General features: G+C 40.8%; 2 protein-coding genes across 4 annotated transcripts in view; both read left to right on the top strand.

Annotated features, from left to right (window-relative positions):
* Positions 1-20897, top strand: part of LOC109921859 (sodium channel protein type 4 subunit alpha-like) — a 1322739-nt gene that overhangs the window by 1040796 nt on the left and 261046 nt on the right. The window lies entirely within an intron of this gene.
* Positions 1-20897, top strand: part of xylb (xylulokinase homolog (H. influenzae)) — a 254231-nt gene that overhangs the window by 140418 nt on the left and 92916 nt on the right. The window lies entirely within an intron of this gene.

Genomic DNA, 20897 nt, shown 5'->3' with positions numbered 1-20897 from the left:
ACTGGGCTGCATTCATAACTCTCTGAAACTCCTTGCAATCTTGGGCAGAGCATTTGCCATATGATGCATCTGGATAGTGGATCTATAAAATTGGTAAGACTCATTGTGGTCATGCTGAATTTCATTAACCTTCTAAGGAAGTAGAGGCGTTGGTGTGCTTTCTTGACTGTAGCATCGACGTTCACGGACCAGGACAGATTGTTGGTGATATTTACTCTTAGGAACTTGAAGCTCTCAACCAGTGTTGTTTGGTGTTTGTTGTTCAGCATAGATGTGGTGGGCCAAAGGGCCTATTTCTATTCTGTATGACTTAAACAGAATTCGGAAATTCTGGAGTTTATATTTCACATTTCCAGCATTTGCAGTATTTCGCTTTTGTGATTTCTTTGTGATGTTGGTTGAGGGATAAGTATTAGATAGAACTCGGGGAGGGGTAATTTGCCTAATCTTCAAAATAGTACAATGGAATCTTTTACATCCAAATGGAACCATCAGATTGGCCTGCAATGAAGGTATAATGCTGAGTTTTATGTTCAGGCCTGAGATTGGAATTTGAGCACGTAACTTTGAGAATTGGACGCTAGAGTTATGAATGGAGCCACAGCTGACACCATAGAGCAGATATAAGTATATATGATGATATTTATGCATTTGACTGTGGAAAATATATAACGAACTGTTTTTATTTAAACTACATGTTGCATATTTGCATCAGGACTGGCAGCATCTGTTGAAAGAGAGCTGGTTACTTGCCCTTACAGTCTATGAGGAATGTGGTCTAAAACTAATATGTTATGTCTGCAATCACTGTTTCTAAACTTCTGCTGAGCATGTTTTGTTGATGCAGACTGTAATTACAAATCTGGCCCACTTGGCAGCGTGCTTGGTCTGTGAACATTTTGACAGCCTTGCAAAATCTTCAAGATTAAGCCTTTCTTTATTCATCCCAATAAGTTTTAGTTTCAAATTTTAATCTTTTAGGGAATATTTTTGCACTTAACTATTAAATGTACTTGTCCTTTGTTTAGGCTAAATACATTGATCCATGGTCCAGAGGAATAGTCAGCCTGATGTTTGGAGGCTGACCCTGCAATAACAATATTAGACTGGTGTGCGTGTGAACGTTGGGTTCTTAAATGGATGAAAAGGCCATTTAAAGGGAATAATTGCAGCAACTGCAGCAGGTAGATGAGGGGGATTGGGTGGAAGATGTCAGGTGGTACCATGGTTTGATTTTCTTCTAATGGGGAGGGTGACTGTTGTTAAGGAAGACATTGTTTCATTTGTTAATGGGTGAGATTAGGCAACAGGTCCAGCACAGAATTTAATTGAACAATCTGAGCGTTGACCAAGTCCAGTAACAACAATTCATATAGGTGGATCAGTGTGCAGGCAGCTGTTTTCTAGCAAAGGTTACCAAGGCTTTTGTAAAATGGACTTGAACATTTACAGTGTCATCTACAAATGTAACTGATTTTGCAAACACATGATGATGCTTGGTAAAGGCCTTTTCCATTGACAAACCCTGACATACTCAAATTGTTCGTCAATAAGTAGAACAGTATTTTAATTTGCATTTTGTTTCAATTTTAATTAATTATTGGTGCTCACTTACTTATTACATCTTATTATTAGTTCTAAGTGGTAAAAGGTAGAAATTTTCAATGCACTTCTAGATGAGATAGTGACCCATTCTGTATTTCTAATACTTAACATATGTTTCAACATTTTTTTGTGCTCCTGGACTTCCATTTGCTATGTTCAATAAATTTGAGTTTATCCAAAACCCAGATGGCTATATCTTAACTTGCACCAAATCCTATTCACGCTGTTCTTGGTAAGTTCCATTAATTTCCAGTCCTTCAGTGCCTCAATTTTAAAATCCCCTTTTTATTTTCAGTTCCCTCGACTTCATCCCTCCCAACGACTAAATTTACCTCCATTCCCTCAACCTTCCAAGATCTCTGCACTCTGTCGATTCTGGTTTTGTATATCCCTGTTTTAATTGCTCCACTATTGTTTGCTGTTCTTCACCTGCCTGGGTCCTAAACTCTGGAATTTCCTCCTTAAACCTCTCCACTTCTTCCTGTCAAGGCACTCCTTGAAATCTCCCCCTTAGCCAATCTTTTGGCCATCTACCCTGGTATCTTCTTATGTGGCTGTGTGGTATGTTTGTCTGATAGCATTTGTGTGAAGCCCCTTGGAAATTTTTTATAATGTTAAAAGCAGTGTACACAAGCAACTGATAGTTGTTATTGCTCCTCAGACGGCATTTGTACATTATTAACCTGTAGTTCTTCTATGTCTGCAGTAACTCTCTGCACCTACACAATGCCCTTGGAAATTTAAAGAAAATTACTTACTGTTTATAGGTTTTCTTTTACAAAAGAAATAACAATTTGGCCCAATGTCTACTGCTGCAATGCATAAATTATCTTTTATTTAGCTTGATACCTGCCCTAACCCCCAACTCCATTTGAGGTACGGCCTACCTTTATTTAGTACGCCCCAGCCTCGTTCTGTTTACTGAATTCCATCTGCTGCCTAGCTTAGAAGTTGCAATCACCATGGCCCCCACTGATGTCTTCTAGAACAGTGATTTACTTCTGTCCAAAAGCACCACAGGTGGGCCAGCTGTATTGGGGAAGGATGAAGAGTAGAAAGGCAGCAATGGATACGGGATTCATCACTTAAGGGAGCTGACAGTGTTTCTGTGTCTGTTGATGTGACTCCAGGTATGTGGCCTGTCTGGTACTGGGATCAAGGATGTCACAGAGCAGTTACAGAGCATGTTTCTCATCCTGCAATCAGGATTCTGGGAGCTAGATAGAAAATTACCAGCAGGACCTTAAATGTAGTATCCTCTGGATTATTCCTGGTGTCACATGCAAGTGAATACAGAAATAGGAAGATAAGTCAGATGAATCTGTGTCTTAAAAAATAGAGCAGAGAAAAGGGTTTCAATTTCCTGGGATATTGGAACTGGCTCTTGGGAGATGGCATCTGTGCAAGCCAGGTGGGTGGCACCTGAACAGAGCCAGGATTGAGTTCCTCATGAGGCATTTTGCTAGTGTTGTTGGGAGGCTTTAAACTAAGTCTGTTTGAGAGTGGGTACTAGTAGAGAATATTAGAAAGTAATGCCAGGGTACAACAAAAGACAGATAGTACTAGAATAGAAAGTAGTAAGTTATTAGATGGAGTTGGAGTAAGGGAGAAACTTAAAAAATTAAATCAGTGTTCTACTGCATTTATGTGAATGCACAGAATGTAGTAAACAAGATTGGTGAGTTACTGGCATAGTTTACCATGTGTAATTATGATGATAACAGAGACCTGCCTGAAGAAAGTGCAGGCACGAGGTGTTAAATATTCCTGGTTACAGGGTGTTCAGGAAAGATAGGAAAGGAAGAAAAGAAGAAGAGTAATGTGATGTTGATTAGGGGAAGCATTGTAGAACTGGAGAAAGAGAATGTCTCAGAGGATTAAAGGATAGAATTGATTTGCCTAAAGCTGAGGAAAAGAAGGGTGCGATGCTCAGTGTGGTCTCCAGATCACCAATTAGTGGGAGGGATATAGATTAAGAAATCTGCAGGGAAATTACCAGAGGTACAAGCATTGTAGAGTAGTTTGAGTAGTTACCCAAATATAATCTGAAACAAAGGGTAGTGATAAAGCAGAGGCAGGCAAATGGTCTTAGATTTCATTCTGGAAAATTTCCTGCAGCATTATGTGCCCAATTGAACAAAAAAGGAGACACTGTTAGGTTTGGTCTCGGGATCAAGGTGGGCCAAGATCTCACAGTGGTGGAACACCTAGCGGGTGGTGATCATTGTACCATATGGTTTAAGATTACAGTGGAAAAATTGTGAGGAATGTTATAGCTCACGGATTATGCTATGTTAATTGAATTTGTAAGAAGGTAGGATTAATGAAAGATCTTACAGTTAGAGATTCTTTAGGAGGTAGCTCTCACAATATGGTAGAATTGGTTTGAGGGAGAACAATTCCTCAAACCAGTGTTGTCCAGTTAAATAAGGACAATTGCAGAGATATGAAGAAAGAGCCCTTTAAAACAAGCTTGGAAAATAAACTAAGGGGAAAGTCGGTTGATAAGCAGTGGAAGACATTTAAGCAGATATTTCATAATGTTCGGCACATATTTATTCCAGTCAAAAAAGGGAACTCGATGAGAAGATGACCCACCTGTGGTTAACAAGTGCAGTCGGGTATTGTATTCAATCAAAAACTAAGGCATATAAAGTGGCAGAACCAGCCAGAAGATTGAGAGTTTTTTAGAAGCCAACAGCAGATAACTTAAAACTTAGGCAAGGTTGCTGTGGACATCCAGGTAGGCTCAAAGGGAGCGAACGCTAAGAGAGGAAATGAACAGGCCAGAGATGCATCCTGGTCCAGTCGATAAGCTGGCAGCCTGTCCCCATGCTCGCACAGTTTTTGCTGCAGCAGTATAGTGATAGCTTCCATTATACCCCAACGGGCAGCATTGAAGTGCAGAAGCATACTGTAAGTGAATTGGAGATGTGCCGTGAGGGTTGGCACATGTCACATGCCAACTCCTATGGATGCCTGGTGTATGTGGCATGGGAGATGTTTGTGCCTGTGTCCGACATGGAGGTCCTTTGGAGCTAGCAGCAAACTGAAGTTGCCAGCTACCCATTCCAACTTCCACATCGAGGATTCTCGGCTTCTAGTTTGTTTGCAGCAGGTGCTAGGATAGGAATCTGCAAATCAATGAGATGATGTGTGCAGTTAATAAGGTCATTAGCAAACAATAATCCCCCTTAATAGGCAATTTGCCACTGCCTAGCAAGAATCTCATCTCAGAACTTAGTTAAAAATGCAGTGAGTTGTTCTTGGCATCTTGATAGGCCTCACTGGATGTATTGTGGGTCTGCCACATTTCTCACCATAGCTTACGTCATTCAGGTCCTATAAATTCTGCCCTCTCTTTTTTTAAATAGTTGAGGAGCAGATAAGATGAGGACCCTGTGACAGGCAGTCACTGTCACTGAGGAGTGAGTGAGGTGCAGACCCTCGCAGAGAAGCGCACAGACTGGCGATGGACCTGAGTGGGACTCGGTGTAAAGAATAAGTTTTTTTCAAGTTTACACTTAAGTAGGAACAAAGATAAAATAAAAGTAAAGGATCTATATTCTATTTAATTAAAATATATCTTCGGAGCTCAGGGCCATGATTTGGAAACCTTAGACACTCCCGCTGGTCTAGATGACCATGTGTGCTGGAGGTGTCTCCAACTGGGGCAACTCGGCCTCTGGGTTTTGGAACTTGAGCAGCAGCTGGGGTCCTCACAGTGTGTTCACGAGGCTGAGAAGTTCATGCAGAGCACAATGTTTCAGGATGTAGTCACTCTGCAGCTTTAGGAAGAGCAAGCAGAGAGGGATTAGGTGACTGCTGCGCAGAAGAAGGCAGGTAATGAGGGAATTTCCCTAGTGCATCTCGCTTGTAAGCTGTTGGTCAGCCTTGGAAACCAGTGAGATCAACAGTTCCTCCACAGAGGCTCTTTACGCCTAGTTTGCCATTCTGTAGGATTATGGCTGACATTCATGAGGCCAGATTCATGCCACCTTCACACAGCCCTGAATTCTCTGGTGTTTCAAAAATCGATCTACCTGTTCTTTAAGTACTTAGTGATTTAGCCACTGCAACTCTTTGGGGTAGAGAATTCCGGACATTCACCACCATCTGGGAGAGGAAGTTTCCTTGCATCTTGGTTTCAAATGAATGTCGCCGCATCCTGTAACTATTTCCCTAGCTTGCAGTTCCCCCACTATTGGAGCCATTGTCTCAACATCTACCCTGTCAAATCCCCTCAGAATCTTGTATATTTTAATAAGCTCACTCTTCATTCTTCTTAACACTGATGCCTAAAGGCATAACTTATTTTTCTATTCTTGATAAGTCAACCCCTCTATCTCAGGAATCAGCCTGGTGAATCGCTTTTTACAGCCTCCAAGTTTTTTTTTATATACAGGGACATAAATTGTACACAGTACTCCATGTGTAGCCTCACTAGTTATAACAGGAGTTCCCTATTCATAATTTCCAACCCCGAAGGAATGAAGGCCAAATTCAACTTGCCTTCTTAATCATACGCTGCGCCTACACTTTATGATTTTCATGCACGAGAACACCCAGATCCCTCTTTTTTTTTTTGGAGCTTTCTCCATTTAAATAATTGTGATGGAATCCTCTCCACTTGCTTGAATCAGCCACACTCAAGCTTGACAACTAGGACAAAGCAGCTGCTTGATTGGTCCCCAATCCACCACTTTCACCATTTACTTCCTTCATTACAGTGGTTGCTGTGTATATCATCAACAAAATTCTTGACAGTAAGTCATCAAGGCTTCTCTGACATTACCACCTTCCAAACCGTGTGACCACCTAGGAGGACAAGTGTAGCAAGTACATGGGATCCCCACCATCTGCAAGTTCACCTGCAAAGGCACATACCATCCTGACTTGGAATTATATTCTTTGCTGTAGCTGTGTCAAAATCTTGGAGCCCCCTTCCTAACAGAACTGTGAGTGTCCCTACACCTCAGAGATGGCATTGATATAAGAAGGCAACTGTCCAGTTGCTCCCTTATTTATTTCCCACCCCCTAACTGCTTACAGGAAGGGATATTAGGGATGGGCATTAAATGCAAGTTTAATCAGCAATGCCCACATCTCAGGAACAAATCAAGTATAAACATTTAACCATTGTTGGCAGTAAAGCTATGGTTTGTAAGTGAAAATTATTTGTGTTGGATTGCAGTAGGTATTTTATCTCGAATCAAGCGGTATTTTGAAACATCATTTAGCGTGGCTCAAATTTAACTATGGAACTGTTTAGTTGTTTGATTTAATTCTGTTCAAAACAAGAGTTACAGAAGTCTTTATTTACCAAAATGATACGCTATTGGCCAGAGCACAATTACTATAATAACAATTTTCCACTATTTTGTTGTTAAACAGATTCACAGCAGGTTATTATTTTAGTTTTTAAAAAGTACTTATCATAAACATACAAATTTCCTCCCCTTCAATCTGAATACTCAACTACATTACATTTATGGTATTACAGTACTCATTTGAATGTGACGTATGAAGGAAGATTTTATTGATATGTAGAAACCCAGCTGAGTTACTCAGGAATATTTAGCCAGAATTCACTGTATTCTATCATAATGGAAGATTTAAATAAGTCAGATTGACAGCTCTGGCTCAATGAAAAGAATCAAACCAGTGTAAGATTAAAAAAGGCAAAATACTGCAGATGCTGGAAATCTGAAATAAAAATCCGAAAGAGCTGGAGAAACTCAGCAGATCTGACAGTGTCTTTTGAGAGAGAAACAGAGTTAATGTTTTGATTGTGAAATGAGTCTTCATCGGAACTATTCTGGAAACGTCATAGAATCCCTACATTGTGGAAGCAGGCCATTTAGCCCATTGAATCCACACCGACCTTCCAAAGAGCATCCCACCCACACTCACCCAGTTCCTTATCCCTGCATTTCCCATGACTAATCCACCCAGCCTGCACATACCTTAAGTTTAGGTCAATAAAACTTTCATTACTGAAGTATGATATCATAGCTTGTGTTGAACGGATGCTGTGAAGTTAATCATTAGAAGGTTGTGCCCACCACACTGTTTTAACTAGACATGCCAGAAAATACATGGTAAATTATCAGTGGTGAGATCTGTGCGCCGGCAGGGAGATCTCATGGTTTTTGTCACCAATCTCTCAGGCAGTTCTCAGGTGCTAAGTAAACAATCTAAGGCCAGCTGGAATACTTTAAAGATTGAAAACCAAACTTGGAGAAATAAGTTGCACCATTGTCAGGTTATGAGCATCATTGTTTTTAATTCTAAGAAACAGCATTCTGAAAACAGACTTGAAAGAAGGAAAATCATGTGTGCCATTGATTTTAATGGGCAGCAACACGGGTTGTAGTAGGATACTTGGAGTATTGGAATGATACTCCAGCCACACTACACATCTGGAGTTTTGGAGTTGTTGGGGATGGGGGGGTGTAGGGGGCATGGAGATTGGTCAGGAGTTCAGAGTGCTGAATTGAAGAGGCTTAGAAGGATGTTTAAAGGAAGGTTATGATGATCTTTAGGTGGTCGGAGGTAAGGCATCCGTCCACTGTCTCAGGCCCTCAATAAGCCCAAGTGTGGGCAGGCAGCCTGACAGCTTTCCTATCCACTATAATGAGAGACAGACTAACAGTAGGCAAAAAGGTGGTGAAAAAGTCATGTGCTTTCTGAAATAACTCCACAAAGACCGGCATCCTGTCACCAAGTCAACCTTTGTTTACACATGCATAGTACCTGACACTGACCCAGCTAGCTCAAAGCCCGCTCCTACAGTGAACAACCCCCGACATACCTGTTTATATCTGTCAGCCAGGACTCCCTGATTTGCTCAGGTTAACAGCCCCAATCAGGGAACTCATATTCTATGAGGTCCACCTGGATAACCATGTTGCAGTCACTACACTTACATTTATAAGTCACCCTACCTTCTGATGTGCTCTGCTTGGGAGTCATAAAATCCTGCCTCGTATAAAAATGAGGATGAAATATATGACTTTAAACTCACTGAGGACTAAACTTGGACCTGCATTTTTGCAAAAACGGCTTTTTTCATGGGACAGGCTGTGTTTTGATATCGATATCCCATATCAATCTGTGGGATTTAAAGAAAGTCTAATTTTGGTAGCCTGGGAGTGTGAAACTTGAAGTGTGCTAGGAGGAGCAAGTTCGAGCTTTGTGGATTTGTCTGGATAGCCAGGGTTCCCTTTTAAAAAGGCGAGGTACTCTTTGGAGATGATTTCAGGGTGAACTTTAGTGGAAGTCAGCGTCCTTTTGCTTTGCTAAAAGATGTGAACGTGCAGAAGAACATCACTAATTAATTTAAATCTTTGGACAGGTGCTTGTTGACAATTCCAAAATGTTAAGAGAAATTTTCAAAGGGAGCTGTTGAAACATTTGAAAATCTTGCCCTTTAAATAATTGGAACACAAAGACCTGGAGCATTTTTTTTTAAAACTTGCTTATTATTTCACTCAGTCTGTTAGTATAAGCATAAATGGTTCTATTACTGGATGACTAATTTCACAGCTATCAATTATTACAGTAGAGAACTGTCCTTTCACAATTTAATTGGCAGCTACAAGTGTTATCAGAGACTTTGGAGTAGAACTATAAATTCAAATGCTTGTTATAATGGATTACACATTAGAATGAAATATTTGTTGTATATTATTGAAGGAATGTTAGCATAGTAAGTAGTTTGTATGAATGAATATTTTTCTCATTATAACAAGGTCTGCAATAAACACTTAGAACTATGTAGTCAGATATTGGAAAGGTGTGAAAAAAGCAAGGTAGTTATGGTGGGTGACTTCAACTTTCCTCTTATTGACTGGGATTCCCTTAGAACTGGGGCTTAGATGGAGAGCAATTTGTTAGATGGGTCCAGGAGGGCTTTTTGAGATAGTACGTTGACAATCCAACCAGAGAGGTGACCATATTAGACATGGTACTAGGGAATGAGCCAGGATGGGTGATCGATGTTTCTGTAGGAGAGCATTTTGGGCTTAGTGATCATAACTCAATAAGATTTCGAGTATTCGTGGACAAGGACAAGAGTGCTTTTGGGTGAGGGTGCTTAATTGGGCATGGGCCAATTACATACACATGAGGCAGAAATCAGGGAATGTGGATAGGGAGCAGTTATTTGAGGGCAAATGTATGTTTGGCATTGCGAGGCTTTTAAAGACCAGTTGATTAAAATGCAGAACATGCATGTTCCTGCAAAACTGAAGGATAGGAATGGCAAGATTCAGGAACCATGGATGACAAGGGAAATTGTAAGCTTGGCCAAAAGGAAAAAGGAAACATATGATAGGTCTAGGCAGCTACAAACTGACGAAGCCCTTGAGGAGTATGGAGAAATTAGGAAGGAACCTAAACGCGGAATTAGGAAGGCTACAAGGTGCCATGAAATGTCTTTAGCAAACAGAGTCAAGGAGAATCCCAAGGCTTTTTATGCATATATTAAAAGAAAGAGGATAGCAAGGGAAAGAGTAGGCCCCCTCAAGGACAAAGGAGAGAAGTTATGCTTAGATCCACAGGAAGTACAAATGAGTACTTTGTATCGGTGTTCACCAAGGAGAAGGACATGACTGATGTTGAAGTCAGGGATGAGTGTGTGAATCCTCTACAGAATGTCAGTGCATTGAAGGAGGAAGCTTTGGGCATCCTAAATTGCATTAAGGTAGACATGTCCCCAGGGCCAGATGGAATCTATCCCAGGTTACTGCGAGAGGCAAGGGAAGAAATAGCATGGGCATTAGCAGATATCTTCACATCCTCTTTGACAATTGATGAGGTTCCAGAGGACTAGAGATTAGCCAATGTTGTTTCCCTGATTAAGAAAGGAAGCAGGGATAATTCAGGAAATTATAGGCTGGTGAGCCTGACGTCTGTGGTGGAGAAGTTCTTGGAAAAGATACTGAGGGACAAGGTATATGCACGTTTGGAAGAAAATGGACAAGTTATTGACAGCATGGTTTTGTACGGGCAAGGTCATGTTTCACCAATCTGACTGAACTTTTTGAAGAGGCGACAAAGATAATTGATGAGGTAAGGCCTGTGGATGCAGATTATATGGACTTCAGTAAAGCATTTCAAAAAGTCCCACATGGTAGATTGGTACAAAAACTAAAGTCACATGGAATTCGGGGTGGGCTGGCTGGATGGATGCAAAACTGGCTTGGACATAGAAGACAGAGGGTAGCGGTGGAAGGGTCTTTTTCAGAATGGAGACTGGTAACTAGGGGTGTTCCATAGGGATCAGTCTTAGGTCCTCTGTTGTTTGTAGTATGTATAAATGACCTGGAGGAAAATGTGGGTGGTCTGATTAGTAAGTTTGCAGATGACACGAAGACTGGTGGAGTTGCTGATAGTGCCAATGATTATGAAAAGATGCAACAGGATACAGATAGATTAGTGACTTGGCACAGAAATGGCAGATGGAGTTAATCCAGACAAATACAAGGTGATGCATTTGGAGGATAAATTTAGGTGTGAATTATACTGTAAATGGCAGAACCCTTAGGAACTGTGGGCGTGCAGGTCCACAGTAAAGTGGCAGTACAGGTGGCCAAGGTGATTAAGAAGGCGTGCTTCATTGGCCGGGGCAAGGAGTACAAGAGTTCACAAACCATGCAGCTCTATAAAACCCTTGTTAGGCTGCATTTGGAGCAGTTTTGGTCGCCATGCTACCAGAAGGATGTGGAAGCTTTGGAGACAGTGCAGAGAAAGGTTTGCCAGGATGTTGCCCAGTCTCGAGGGCATTGGCTATGAAGAAAAGTTAAAAATACTAGGATTGTTTTTACTGGAAAGATAGTGACTGAGAGGGGACCTGATAGAGGTCTACAAAATTATGAGAGGCATACATAGGGTGGATATACAGAGGCTTTTTCCCAGGATTGAAGTTTCAATTACAAGGGGGTGCAGGTTCAAGATGAGGGGGGAATGTTTAAGGGAGATGTGCAAGAGAAGTTTTTCATGCAGAGAGTGGTAGGAGCCTGGAATGCACTGCCAGAAGAGGTGGTGGACGCAGGCACATTGGCGACATTTGAGAGGCATCTGATGGTTACATGAATAGGGAGGGTATAGAGGGATATAGACCAAATAAGGGCAGAAGATTTGTGTTTTAGTATAGTTAGGGCATGGTGATTGGAGGGCCGAAGGGCCTGTTCCTGTGCTGTACTTCTCTTTGGTTCTTTTGATTTTATTTCATCATTGAAAATGTTCTGAGGCTTTCTGTGGTAGGTACTGAAGAATATGTATGGTAGGTGTAGAAGCAGAGGGTGGTGATAAGGTGGTGTCATGGGTTGGCATAAGGGCTATAATGGGCCATGGGGGTTGGGTACAAGTACACAAGTTAGCATTGGGGCCCATAAAGGCCATGGTGATGGGCAGAAGGGCATAGATTTGCATGGCAGGTACAAGGACCCTGGGGAATAGATTCAGAGCATTCGTTGGCATGGATTGGCATGTATGGAACGTGGCTAGTGTAGAGGACGTTTGTGAGAATGAGAGCTTGAGAGATGATTTTGTTTTGTTGTTTTTTAGAAGAAACTGAATGAAAATTCCAACTTCTGGGACACTTTCTCCTGAACCACGATGTGCTAAATGCACTTGGGAGGGACAGTTCAGCCCATAGTCTGGATTCCAATGTGCTGTAGAGTTTGACCAGTGCTTATTGTGACTTCGTTGAATCATAAAATCCCTACAGTGCGGAACCAGGCCATTCGGCCCATTGAGTCATCACTGCCCTTCTGAACAGCCTTACTCCCCTACCCTATCCCTATAACCCATGGCTAACCCACCTAGCATGCATAGCCCTGGAAACTGTGGGCATTTTATCATAGCCAATCCACCTAACCTGCGCAAGCAATAAGACAGAGTATTTGCAAACAACCAGTCCATACCAAACAGCAGTTTTCTCCCCAGTGGAATACCCAAGCAATTGTCCTGTTACTTTCTCCAGTTGTGGGAGGAAACTGGAGCACCCGGAGGAAACCCACACTGACACGGGGAGAAAGTGCAACACAGGTAGTCACCAGAGGGTGGAATCAAGCCCAGGTCTCTGGCACTGAGTCACTGTGCTGATTTCTTGTTGTCACCTCTATTTTAAGATGAGAACATTTTCGTGGCATCAATGATGCTGAAGTGTGAAGGTAAAATCTAATGTTACTTTAAATAAGTAACATTGAATTTACCACACTTGTGGGACTCTGATACCAGTCACTCGTTGGGCTGCCATCATACATTTGAAAAGAAAATAATTGCAAGGAAAAAATAGGTAACATGGGGTTAAATGAATAGCTCTTTCAAAGAACTGGCTCAGACATGATGAGCCAAGTGACTTCCTTCTATGCTGAATAATTGTACGATTTGGGGCGTAGAAGATTAACTATATACTCTCAATTTCAAAAAGCAATCCTTTCAGTATCTTACTGCTAACTGTTCTGGAAATCTATTTAATTTCCCTGCTTTTATGTGTCAGACCATAGGATTGTACAAATCAGTGGAATTTTATTGTACAATTTTACTGCTCTCCCACTAATCCCAAAAATACACACACATTGCATAAATCTATGACTTATTTCTCTTTTAGTCCTGCTTCCAAGCTTTCTGGCATTTATTTTCCTGGCATTTGGGTAAGACTAAGCTGAAATTTGTACCTGGGGATTACCATTACTCAAGATGTATGTGTACTGGTTGATATTTGCTTTGACAAATCCATCTAACAAGCAAAAGCTGCCTTGAATTGTTCGAATGGATAATTTTGATCGCTGCATGGGAAAGCTGACTCTATTGAAAAGGAACTGCCTTTTATCCATTAACTGTCTGATGTCCATTCTGCCTGAGAACGTTAAAGAGATTAGAGAGCTTTCTTCCACTTCTAATGGGATATGCAATAGAATAAAATCCTTTTCTCTGAGAGTCACAGTTATATTGATAAAATCAAAAGAAAATCTGAAAGGGAAAGTAACAGCAAATTATGGTGTATACAGCATTGCTTTCTATATTAGAAGAGCAAAAAAATAGGTGTTTCAGATGGGAAATCTTTCTTCAGTCCAGTTCCCACAGTCATATCATTTGGCGTGTACAGATACAATTTAATGTTCAATTGATTCACACATCGGAAATGGAGACAGTTTACTGGAGGAAGTAACTGGACAACTGCTTGGGTATTCCACTGGGTAGAAAAATGCTGTTTGGTATGGGCTGGTTGTTTACAAGTACTCTGTCTTATTGCTTGTGCATTGATGTAGCCCATCAAAAGCCATTCTGCTGGCACAGGTCAATCATGAGATGTTAGTATATTACAAGTTGGCACAAACAATTTAGATGAACCAGTATAGAAATGAAATGGAAGCTGAGGGAGCTGAAACCTCTCGTGGAAAGAGCTGTTTATTTTCTCCTGCCATTTAGACTCATTCATATTACTTTCAAGTAAGGTATTTTAATTTCCCAGTTCTCTCGCCCTTTCACATACCCCTCCTCAACTATATTCCCCAACTTTCTGATGATCACAGGCTGCACTCAGATGCAAGGAATTTTCTGCGCCAAGGAATTTTCTGAATTATCCAGTGACTTGAATTCATGCTGTCGATAATACTAACATAAGAATTTGCAGCTAATTTTGTATCAGATTATGTAGAAACAACAATATGAAAACAGATTTTTAAATCCAACCAGTTGTGATGGTACTAGGCCAGCATTTTTGCCCATCCCTAATTGCCCAGGGGGTAATGAAGAGTCAACCACATTGCTGTGGGTCTGGAGTCACAGTAGGCCAGACCAGGTAAGGATAGTAGATTTCCTTCCCTGAAGGACATTAGCAAACCAGATGGTTTTTCTCTGACAATTAGCATGGTTTCATGTTCATCATTAGACTCTTAATTCCAAATTGTTGTTGAATCCAAATTACCCCATTTGCCATGGCAGGATTCGGTCCCAAGTCCCCAGGATACTATCTAGGTCTCTGAATTAATAGTCTGGTGATAATGCCACTAGGTCATCGTCTTCCCTAAAGGGCATTAGTGAACCAGATGGGTTTTTCCAACAGTTGACAATGGATTCATGGTCATCATTAAACTCTTAGTTCCAAATTTTTTGTTGAATTACAATTCCACCATCTGCCATGGCAGGATTCAAGCCTAGGTACCCAGAACATTTTCTGGGACTCTGGATTAACAGTCCAGTGATAATACCACAAGACCGTCACCTCCCCATGTGGCCAACCTGTATTTTGTTCTTTTAGGCGTCTTTCCTTCAACGACTTATCTAAGTAATTTTTAACTGTTGAGTTGGACTTCACTAACATGTGCGTATTATATGGTGTCGCACTCTTTTGTGTTCTAAAACTTGTATTTAATCTTTTGCCCATGTACCCATGGTCTGTGCTTTCAATTGCTGAAAACGGTCAGTTACTATCTACTCTGTTTAGTGCTTTCCATAGGACTGAACTTTACGCATGAGCGCGTTACCAGTTTCTGGGGTAAAAATATTGATGCAGGCTTACCTGTGCTTGCCTGGCTGTTCCCGTGGCCATTTTGCCTTGTACGCTTGTTAATTGGCTTGCGGTCAGTGGGATATTTGGTGCTGGAGGCAATAGGGCAAGGATGAGAGGCATTATAGCAACAAGAACAGAAATTGCTGGAAAAACTCAGCAGGTTTGGCAGCATCTGTGGAGAGAAAGCAGAGATAATGTTTCAGGTCCGGTGACCCCCCCTCTTCAGAACTGAATGTCAATTAAGCAGCCAGACCTGCTGAGTTTTTGCCATCCTTTTTATTTCTGATTTCCAGCATCCAATGTTCTGTGTTTTTTATTGTTTAGGGAAAATTTAGTGGTAGGAAACCGTTGTTTGATTGGCTGGAAGGGGGTGGCTAGTGGAGAGGATGGGGCTGTGAAGAATATAGGATGCTCTTTTCTGATTGGCTGCAATGCTGCCAGATTTTACCTGGTGATGCCACTCTCTCCGGCGGCAAGTAAAGTCCCAGTAGCAAAAGGAAGGGGCCTTTAACTGACCATTAATTGGCCATTTAAGGGCTTCACTTGACATGGGGCAGGTGTTAGGCTAACTGGTCTGTAATTCTTGGCTTTTGTCTTTACTCTTCCTAAAAAGGGGAGTGACGTACAATTTTCTGGACAACTTCTGTATCAAGGAGCTCTGTAGCTGCCCTAACTATAATCTTTCAATGTGCTCCCTTACTTCCTTTCACACCCACTGATAGAAACTGTCAGGCCCCTGCGACTTATCATTCTTTAATTCCGTTAATTTCCTCCCTACCAGTGTTTTACTTAATTTTATTCAGTTCCTGTTCCTGATCCACGATTAACTTCCTCTGGACTTCCGGAAAGCAATCCTCCTTTTCTGTTGTAAATACCGAGGCAAAGTAATTATTCAACATGTCTGCCATTTCCCCATCGTCATTGACAATATCCCAATTTCCATCTGTTGTGGGCCAACATTGCTGCTGGTCCCCACATTCCCCCCATGTAACTATAAAATTTCTTCTCAGTGATTTTGATGTCCCTGGCAAGTTTCCTTTCATGATCCCTTTTAGTAGCTCTTGTAAGCTCCTTTGAGGCCCTTTGATGGTCTTTGTATCTTTCCCATTCAGCAGGATCTGTGCTGTGGTTTGCATTTTTGTTAGCCCTTTTTTTAGTTTCATGCGGTCCCTTGTGTCCTTAGTTATCCATAGCTGTTCGTTCTGTGAAGTAGAGCTTTTTTCTGTCAGGATATAAACTAGGTTTGTATTGCGTTAAATGTTCCTTTAAACGTCTTTCTTTGTTCTTTAGTTGTTTTTTCCCAGTTTACTTGTGGACAGTCTCTGTCTCATCCCATTAAAGTCGGCCTTACCTGAATCAAAAACTATAGTAGCTCATTCATGCTTTTCACTTTCAAATGATATATTAAACTTAATCATGTTGCGATCACTGTTTGATAAATGCTTAGTCACAACTAGGTTACTAACTCAATTCCACTCATTTCTAATTTCAGTATTGCTTGTCACATTGTTGCATCCAAAACTTATTGCTGTAGGAAACATCCTGGACACACTCCAGAAATTCACTACTATTCTGATGTGTGTTTGTCTGACTCTCCCAATCTGTGTTAAAGTTAAAATCCCCCATACTCTGGCTTTGCTACACACGTGCCTAATTTCAATAGAGTGTTTGTACGTAACACTTATTACAGTTTTAGATTGTTTATGGTTGCTCAGTTCCACCCATATGGTCTCCACTGAACGCTTTCCCTTCATTATGTCCTTCTTCACCATTGAAATAATTTTGTTTCCAATCAGTAAGACTTTTTCACCTCCTCTGTCTAGGTGGAGATGTGAGTTGCAAGGAGGAAGCAAAGACCCTTTGAGGGGTATTGGAGATAATGACAAACAAACCTAACAGGTCTTCTGGAAACAGTTACTGAAGAACTTAAATAAAAGACTTATTTATTTACCAATTTTCATGACTTTGGAATGCTCCCAAGTGTTTCACAGCCAGTGAAATACTTTTGAGGTTATTGATGTGTCGAACACATTGGCACATAACAGAATCCCTTAATGAATAGATCAGTTGTTTTGAAGTGTTGACTGAGGGATACATATTGTCCAGCATTCCAGGGAAACCTCACTTCCTCTTGCTTTGCTAGTGTCAGGCTTCATCACCTGTGAGGATACACAGACCTCAATTTAACATCTCATCGGAAAATCAGTATCTCTTACAATACAGAACTCCCTACATCACAATAGTGATTGCACGTTAAATGTACTTGACTGACTGTAATTTACTTTGAGACACATGGTGGTAGTGAGAAGTGCTAAATAAATTTCAGCCTCGTTCTTTCCCTCATCAGAGTAGATTAGCCAGTCTAGATTAAGTGCTCAAGTCTCGAGTGGTTACAAATTATAGTGACAGGCTCGGGGAGAGGGATCCCTTTGTCCTTTCCATTCTCAAGTTTTTTTTTATTCATTAATGGGATGAGGGCATCACTGGCTAGGCAGCATTTATTGCCCATCCCTAATTGCCCAGAGGACAGGTAAGAGTCAACCACATTGCCGTGGGTCTGGAGTCACATGTAGGTTAAGGGTGGCAGTCTCCCTCCCTAACGGACATTAGTGAACCAGATGGGTTTTCCGATAATTGACAATGGATTCATGGTCTTCATTAGATTCTTAATTCCAGATATCTTATTGAATTCAAATTCCACCATCTGCCGTGGCAGGATTTGAACCCAGGTCCCCAGAACATTATCTGGGTCTCTGGATAAACAGTCCAGCGATAATACCACTAGGCCATTGTCTCCTCAAATTTCCTACTGTATCTCCTCTGTAGTTGGATATATACAAAATCACAATTAGCTTTATTCACCTGAACAAAGAAAATATGTACGTATGGATGATTCTTTTAGAAAAAGTTCAGAGCCTTAGCCATATACCCAATAATACAATGGCTTAAAGTGGCAGGAAGAGGAAAAGGCTGTGTATTCTATTTACAGAATGGAAGATGGCAACAGACAAGGGCTCCTGAGCCAGTGCATGTCTGCTCCAACTGCTTTTCTTTTTTCTTTTCTTGCTTTTTTTCTCTTTCATTTATCTTTTCTCTACTTACCTCCTGGAGGAAGCTCGATCATGGAGGTAGCAGCGGCGATGGCAGTGGCCGGGGTTTTTGGTAGTTGGCCGCAAGGTGGCTGATATACCTGGGCAGAACCCTGGCATTCAGTGGCATCGTGGCTTCTTTGAGGTCCAGAGGATGGAACAGACTGGGGGCCCGCAGCGGTACTAGAGCAGGACTCTAGCAGTTTGCAGTGAGATGGCTGGTGAACCTGGATTGTTGTCGGCATGGGGATCTCCCAGCATGGGAGAGAGAATGAACTCTCTTCAGGACTGCAGGCCCTCATGGGGAAAGCCCAACATGGAACGATTGGAGGCTGAAGAAGGACTGTAATTTTGAACTTATCTTTATTTCTTTATTTACTACTTTATACTGAGAAGAATGTAATGCTGTACTTTTAACTTATGTCTTTATTTTTCTACTTGGACCTAAGATTTTGTACCTAGGTACTTTGTACCTAAGGTGGCGACTTTATACATTTTTCACTGTACACCTGTATCCCTGTTCTTGAGTACATGTGACAATAAAACTTCATTCCTAATTCCAAAATGATTAAAATGTAATTGAATAACAGTAATAAGCTGTGGTTTTATAGTAGGTTGTAAATGAGCATGAATTCAAGGTTTGACCTGTGTCTGATTCTCAATTATAACCTGTACTACTTCTGCACAGCCATAGTTACTTAAGTTTCCACCTTGGTTATCTACTTTTGGACTTCTCTCTTATTTTCCCCTAAAAGCAATGATTTATGCTGGTGTAAACTTCTCTCAGCATCACCAGCCATCCTGTAGCCTTCTCATGTTGCCATTCTCATGCATGAGCCCAGTTGGTATTGATCCACAGTTTGACTATTTTTAGCTTTTTAAAAAAATCCACAATGGAAGCGTGTATCAAAAATAACAAGAATCCATCAACTTGTTATAAAAGCCCAGCTAGTCTTGGGTGTTTCTGAGTTTTGGCTATTTTGGACTTACAGACCATGTTAAACTTTTATCATCTTTTCTGACTATTACTTTAATTTCCATTTCATGTATGACATATGGATCCTTTATAAATACCAGATCTAGGTAAGCACTGGGTCTAGTTGATACCTTGAATTATACGCAGTAGTGCCCTTGATTCTAAGCTTTTATAAGCTTATGTAAGGCTGATGGAAGCCCTTCTTTAAATTTAATTCTAATATATGTCCTTCTTATCTAAGTGCTTAAAATATAACTAATGACTGAGTGCTGGTTTTGTCACCCTTTTGAATAAGGTATCACATTAGACTGCTTCTAAACCCATTGGTACTTGCCTGGAGTCCATGAACATCAATGCATTGCAAATCTCACTGATTTTGCTCAGCACTCTGGAGTAAACATTACCTAACCTTGAAATTTTATTTATTTTGAGCCCTTTCAGTTTGTTTAAGACATTTTGTTTTTCCCTTGAGATGTAAGTGTGCCAGTAAAAATGTGTTGCCTTTCCCTCGTCATGAGATAGAGATGCTACCTCTTCTTGAACTCAAATTCTTTGTAGTTTAACAGAATTGAATGGATTGTTCATCCACATCAGAAGGCAGTAAAGAATTGTCTATGTTAGCATGGGATAACAGTCATTATAAGCAAACCAGGTAAATGTGGCAAGATTTTTCCCTAAAGGATATTAGTAAATCAGTTGGGGGTTTTAAGGCAATTCAGTAGCTTTAGTTTTATTGATGCTTGTTTGATGTTTCCAGAATCAACAAATCACTGAATTAAAATTCCCAAATTGCCATGGTGATGTTGGAATATATCTCTGCATTATTCATCTAGATCTTTGGATTACTGATCCAAAGTATAACACTTTGAGGATAAAATAATAATTGAGAATATTTTATTCTTTTTCTCACAATGGTCCTCATCTTTAATATTCTGAAAGAATTCTTCTTGGTAATGTGCTTTTATTCATTCATTCTCTTAGCTCTATCTGGTCAACTGGTAAGTGTGAATCAGCATGTTTCACTTTGTTTCAATGAACCCTTTACCTTTTTATCCCTGCAAAACTTATATCTGCCCTCTTTAATTTGATTGTAATTTATAAATCCATATGGAATTGCACTTAGAGTCAGAGAGTTATTGAGATGTACAGCATGGAAACATATCCTTCGGACCAACTCTGCCATGCTGACCAGTTATCCTAAATTAATCTAGTCCCATTAGCCAGCAATTGGCCCATATCTGTCTAAATCTTGACCATTATTATACCCATCCTGACGCCTTTTAAATGGCAGCTTATTCCATACACATACGAACTACCCTCTGCATGAAAATGTTGCCCCTTAGGCCCCTTTTAAATCTTTCGCCGCTCACCTTAAACCTATGCCTTCTAGCTTCGGACTTCCCTGCCTTGAGGAAAAGACCTTGACTATTCATCCTCATGATTTTATAAACGGCTATAAAGTCACTCCGCAGCCTCCGATGCTGCAGGGAAAGTAGCCCCAGCCTATTCAGCTTCTCCGTATAGTCAAACCCTCCAACACTTTAATCTGAATTTGCTGATCGCAAGTGCTTAATTGTTCTGCATGCCTCGCAATAATCTTTCAAAGTTGTTCCATTTGTTTTCTACTGAAATGTTGATAGACATCCTCCTGCCATTCATTTGTTTTGTTTGGTTGCAACTAGCATTTTTTTAAGATATAAAA

Source organism: Rhincodon typus, chromosome 2 (genome assembly GCF_021869965.1).
Source record: "Rhincodon typus isolate 14 chromosome 2, sRhiTyp1.1, whole genome shotgun sequence".
Classification (NCBI taxonomy): Eukaryota; Metazoa; Chordata; class Chondrichthyes; order Orectolobiformes; family Rhincodontidae; genus Rhincodon; species Rhincodon typus.
Note: the sequence above shows the minus strand (reverse complement) of the source record. Positions and strands in the feature narration are given on the sequence as shown.